The 6,586-nt window shown below is 39.5% G+C and overlaps 1 protein-coding gene across 1 annotated transcript in view; it reads left to right on the forward strand.

Moving 5' to 3' along the window:
* GRIK2 (glutamate ionotropic receptor kainate type subunit 2) overlaps window positions 1–6,586 on the forward strand; it is a 944,667-nt gene that overhangs the window by 663,779 nt on the left and 274,302 nt on the right. The gene's annotated exons all lie outside the window — the stretch shown is intronic.

A 6,586-nucleotide genomic window follows, 5' to 3' on the forward strand; every position in this document is an offset into this window, starting at 1 on the left:
CTCAGGGGTCCAGGATTATCTTCTGTGTCTGTGTTAATTGGTTTCCCTTTTCTTTGTTGAAGAGGGTCTGTGCAGTCTTTCTGCCTAGTCCGCCATCTTCTAAAGTCAGTATTTTTAAGATATGCTGATCATTAGATGGTTTATAAAGTATAATTATGAACTGAGGATAAAGTTGAATGAAGAATGTTTAAAACAGGAATAGACTTCTTTGTAGAATGTAACATGCCAGTGACACACAGTAGAGTTATCTCCATTCTGGGTCTGGACTTGACTTACACAGTTAGCCCCCAACATTTGTTATGTATTTATTCAGAAGTTATTGAACTAGCTGAACACGAGGGACCGATTTTTAAATGGGAATGTTAATTTTCCATGTAAGTATAACAGGGTCCAATGCTTCCCAGTATTCTTACTCCTAATCGATAAGAGCAATTAAAAACCAATTTACAAATCAGTGCACAAAGAGACCAACAGGAGAAGTAGTGAAAAGCCCAGAGAAGCAAATCTCTTGTCTTACATTCTGGTGATATTTCTCTCTAAGCAGTAATACCAGAAATTGAAAGTCAAAGCATATTTCTTGAGGATTAAACCCCAAACATTCTACATTTTTCTCCCATTTTGCTAGATTGTGCAGACCATTACACAGCTGAGAGGATAATAATAAATTATCACAAAGATGTTACTAGCAATTAATTTTCTTGGTTAGAATAATAAGAGGTTAGTTATATCTTGATAATCTATTTCTTATCAAAGTTTCATTATTATCATCTACATTTGCTCCCTCTCTTTCCTTCATTTTCCCTTTTCTTGACTTCCTTTGGATTGAATGAACTTTCATTTGAATTACTCCATTTTTTTCAAACATTAGCTTTAAGGTATAAGGTCTATTTTTTATTTATCATTTTACAAAGACTGCTATGGAAATTTTAACAATCTTCTTTAAAGTATTGATTAATCAATCATATCATTTTTCCCAAAGCAATACAAAGACCTTAGAAAATGTAAACTGACCATTTAGTTCTGATGAATCTCAGTGCCAATTTACTTATCTTGCTTAATTTACATGGGCAGTGGAAGTGAGGATTCATGAAATCTCTTAAGTCTAGAAAATTCCCAGCTATTATTTGTCAAATTTCATCTCTTTTGGAAATCTGATTGAAATTATTTTGGAACATCTATGTCTCTTAAACTCTATTTTGACATTTCTTTTTCTCTGTGTTACAGTCTATATAATGAATCTGACATTTCTTTCATTTTACTGATTTATACTTTAACTTTCCTAATCAGTAGTATATTTAATTCATTGGATTGATAATTTTATTTCTCTTCTCAAAAGATTTATTGAGTTCTTTTTGCAAATCTGCTTTGTAATTTCTCATCTCCGACTCTTGTGTTTTGCATTTCTTTTTTTATTTCTTTAAATATAATTTATGTACTTTATTCATATTGTGGGAGCTCTGGTGGCATCGTGCCTAAGGCATTTGATGCTAACCAGAGGCTGGCAGTTCAAACCCACCAACCACTCCTCAGAGAGAAGACTGGGCTTGTTTTATTTATATTGTACTTATACGAGAGTTCTGGTGTTTGAATTCTTGAGTGCTTTATTCTGAAATTCATTATCTATACTGATTTTTGTTTATGGTTACTTGTTTCACTGGATATTTTCTGATACTGTAATGTCAGAGAATGAATATTCTTTGTAACATTAACTCTGGAAATATATTGGGATTTTTATTTAATATGTATTCCTTCATAGAAGGTTTATATTAACATCTACCAAGTGTTGAGGGACATATGAAATCCAGACTCATTAAAAGGGATTTTATATTTGGATGTATTTGGAGGTTACAGTGGTTAAATCATTGGGCTACAAACCAAAAGTTCAGCATCAAACCCACCAACTGCTCTGTGAAGGAAAGATGAGACAATCTGCTCCCAAATAGATTTATAGCCTAGGAAATCCCAAGGAACAGTTCTCGAGGCAGTAGTAGATTACATGATGGTAGGACTTTCATTAGAAATTCTTAGAGCAAGTATTTTCTCTTCACTCCCATCTACTTAGGATTATGATTAAGTCAGGCAGGTGTCCCTACCATCTACTTTTGAGGTATAGGATTTATTCTAATTGACCCACTGAGTATGTTGCTGTTAGAGTGTCTTAGCTTTATGTAATAATCTCCAATCTGATCTTTGACTTTCATTGGACCCAAGCTTTGTCTTCTGTTCTTGGCTTCTAGCTGATCAAACCAGAAGCTCTAGGCTACTAAATTTGCAAATATTCTCAGGCAAAAGTCAGCACAAGCTCTCTGGATTCTTTTCTTCATTTTAGTTGTTGTGAATTAGAAGCATTTTTTCTAGTCATGTAATCTTTCTGGAATGTGTCCAGTGGAAATTTGTACAGATTCCTAACCCCTCTCATTATATGTTGGATTTTGCTATTGTCAATTTTCACTTTCAGTGAAGTGACATTTTTCCAGTCTATAATCCCAAATAGAAGTATATCTACAAATTAAAACTTTAACATTTAATGTATGACATAAAAACATGGGAATTATATAAAAAAAGAGCAATTTGCCTAATATATAAGTAATGATATACATTTCATTTAATCATCGAAAGGACTACTCCTCACTTAATAACTCTCCCATTATCCAACATTTCACATATGCAGTAATAGTAAAATATCTACTATCCAAGCGGGCTTTGTCAGCCCTGGAGGTGTCCTGGTCCCCTTCCCCTGGAGGACAGTCAGAAGAAGCTGTGCAAGGGGCAGTATGACAGAATGCCAGGGGTAGCACCATTGGAGGGTCAGGTCAGCACAACCTCAGGGAAGCAAGTGAGTATGTGAGGCAGGGCAGGCTAAGGGCTCCAGCAGGGTGCACAGGGGGAGCACTGTTGGCTTAGCCCCACACTTTTGGAGGAATGAGTTAGGGTTCTCTACTGAGGCCTGCAGCAGCTCAGCAGACTGAAGCTTTGCATGGAGGAGCAGTGTGTGGTGGGCTCTGGCTCTGCAGGAGGGCAGAGTGGGCCTAGGGGTACAGGAGCTTGGAGGCTGTCATCATAAGCCCAGCCTGGGGATCATGTGGGGACCAGCAGATGGAGCAGACTGGAGGTGACCACCACCATGGACAGGCTCTGCAGGCTGGTCTATGATGCTGGTGGAGGAGCTGAGACCCGACAACCAGCACCAGGAGAAGTAGGGAGGTAGTCCCTCAGTGTTTGAAAGGAGGAAGGCCCTCTGCTAGGAATGGGAGGAGAGGATTCCACACAGTCTGCTACAAGTACAGCTGTCTGAGTTCAGAGGCAGTTCCTGGGAGCACAAGGAGGAGCTCCAAAGTTCCATGGAACAATGGGAGGGATATTGGGAGACCATCGGGCATCTTATCCAGGAGGCAGTGGTCCTGAGAGCAGCCCCTGTACACCAGCACCCCTGTTCTGCCAAACTAGACCAGAGGAGCATGTCCACGTCATTGACTGTGTGTATTAAACTCACTGCCATTGAGTCAACTCGACTCATACCAACCCCTCCTTTGGTTTCCTAGGCTGTATCTCTACAGAAGCAGATTGCTCAAGAGACTTGAGCTGGGAGGGAGAGCTCAGCCCAGAGGCCCATGGGCCCTAAGGGAATTCTAAGGGATGTAGGAAGCAAATTGTCTGCTTGGGTATAGGACAAACAAGTGGACTACCCAGCAAACATACCTGGAGAAGAAGAGTTCTTAGGAAGGGGAGGGGACCCATGAGTGGCATAGGACACAAAGGCACAGGAGGAGATGGAAGTGGTAACTCCAGGGGGAGACAGTGCAGCATGCAGGCATTAGGGGAGCAGAAGAGCACTGTGAACCAGGGACAGTTAAAAGACACTGCCCCACAGCAGACCATGGCCTGCAGGATCCCCTTCTGCCTCTGTCACCACTGCATCATCAAAGCTGTATCTGCAGGGAGAGTGCAGAAGGTGGCAATAAGGAAATTAAGTAGTTTCTGCACAACTCTGATTTTCACATAATTATCTGGTCTTCAGGGAGCTCTGGTAATGCAATGGTTAAGACATGTGACTGCTAAATGAAAGTTTGACAGTTTGAACCCACTAGCCACTCCATGGAAGAAAGATGAAACAGACTTCTTCTGTGAAGATTTAAGGTCTTAGAGAAATGCTATAGGACAGTTCTACTCTGCCCTATAGGGTCACTATGAGTTGGAATCAACTTGATGGTAATGGGTTTGTTTTTTTTTGCTTTATCTGGTCTTTGGAACCTAACCATGTTCATAAGTGAGAAGTGAGTGTACTTTGTTCAATGCTGTATTCTATGCACTGTGGGTGGCACAAAATGAATTAGATATAGAATAGATTCTTCCTTCTAGAATCTGTACAGTACAGAATTTGTACAGATTTGTATACAGTTAGCACAATCAAGAGACTGATTAAAATATCAAGTGTGTTAGGAGGACTATAGAATAAAAATCAAGAAGAAGGAGAGAACATATTAGAGAAGTGTGAGGAGAGAGGATCAAGATGGTAGACTAGTCAAATATATATCCAGACCCTCTATAACAAAGACCAACAACACCAAGTAAAATAGATGTGGAAGACAATCTTGGAATCCAAAGCTTCAAGTGAAACAGTAAAGAAGTAGGTCAAATACCAATTAGAGGAAGAGACTGAACAGAAACAGCAAACAATGAGGCATAAGGAGTGGTGAAGTGTGAATCAGGACAACACAGTTATTTTGAATTATTGCAAGCAGTGTTTCTGCTGGGACAAGAACAAGACAACCAGCTCCATTCACCAGGACTGTATCAGCACCCACATTGGTGATCAGTGACCAGAGAGTCAGGAGCAAGCAAATCTACCTAGCCATATACACTACACCTGCCACCCTATCTACTTTGTGAGTGCCACCACCCACTCCAGCACCACTGGGTCGACTAAAGGTGACAGCTAATGCCCACTCAGCCTACCTTCTACTGTTGTACACACGATCAGCAGACTTATATCCACATTCATACCTGCTACCAAATCCACCCAGAGATAGGTGTTCAGCACCCCAGTTCTGCCAAACTAGACCAGAGGAGCATGTCCACCCCATTGCCTGCATATATTAAATTCACTGCCATTGAGGCAACTTGACTCATACCAACCCCTCCTTGGGTTTCCTAGGCTGTATCTCTACAGAAGTAGATTGCCCAATCTTCCTTCCAAGGAATGGCTGGTGGGTTTGAACTGACAACCTTCTGGTTAGCAGTCAAATGCCTTAGACACTATGCCACCTGGATATATTAGAACAACAACAACAACAACAAATCAGAGTGAAGCAAACTAATATACAGTCCCAAATAACACCACAATGTCTCAGAAACTACAGACAACTTCAATTCACATACACACACACACACACACACACACAAAACACCCAGAGAAGGTGGCTCAAGCAAGTGACCAAAATGCAACACTAGAAAATCTTATGGAGAAGAATTAGTATTGGAACTACCTAATAAGGAATTGAAAACAATTATACTTAGGTCCCTACAACAAATTAAGAAAGAGATCAAGCAAACCAGAGACAGAATCAAGGAAAACACAGACAAAACTCTAAGAGCTGCTCTAGGTACTTTAGATGATAATTGTGGCAAAGATTCATTTCTCATATTTTAGAAACTTATCTTAGACTTTAGATGCAATTAGAAATGAGAAACAGAATAAATGATTAAAATGTGGTTTCTTTTAAAAAGAAACAAACATAAAACCCATCCCTGCAATGTACTTCAGTGCCCACATCTTCTGCCATTGCCCGAGTCCTGTTACCATTGTTTAAACCTTGGCAAAGTTCACAGAGAGCTCATCAATGCACAGTGAGAATTAATGTGCACTACTCCTTGCCCTGCTGAGACCCTTTGTTAGAATAGTCAATTTTTATGCTGTTTGTAAGGTTGGTTAGTTGTAATCCCTGAACAACTGCCAAGAATAGCCTTAGTAACAAAGCACACAACGTCCTTCTGTTTTCCAATCAATCTGGAATTGTGTAAAGAATTTTTTTTTAAATTATGATGAATTTTGTTGTCAGCCAGTGTTTTTAGGTCATCCTAAGACCCTCAGTGAATGATATGTGACTTCTATGTATGTGGTGTAATAGGTTAATTCCCATATATCTCTTTATATAAATTTCTTGTGGTTTGTCGTTACAGGTAGGGTTGAATTTTCTAATTGAAAAAGCATATATAATATGAATACAAATAACAATACCAGTCTTCTAATATGCTTCTTTATTGCCATTTGTTATGGATCGAATTATGTCCCCACATAATTGCCATTTGTTATGGATTGAATTATGTCCCCACATAATTTTGGTCATGTTGTAAGAAGAGATCCATATTTGTGCCCATTCCAAAGAAAGGCGATCCCACAGAATGTGGAAATTATAGAACAATATCATTAATGTCGCACGCAAGTAAGATCTTACTGAAGATAATTCAGAAACGTTTGCAGCAGTAAATTGACAGAGAACTTCCAGAGGTTCAAGCCAGATTCAGAAGAGGACGTGGAACAAGGGATATCATAGCTGTTGTCAGATGGATCTTGGCTCGAGGCAAA

The sequence above is a fragment of the Orycteropus afer genome, unplaced genomic scaffold, assembly GCF_000298275.1.
Source record: "Orycteropus afer afer isolate SDZICR_OR568_19922 unplaced genomic scaffold, OryAfe1.0 scaffold00087, whole genome shotgun sequence".
NCBI lineage: Eukaryota > Metazoa > Chordata > Mammalia > Tubulidentata > Orycteropodidae > Orycteropus > Orycteropus afer.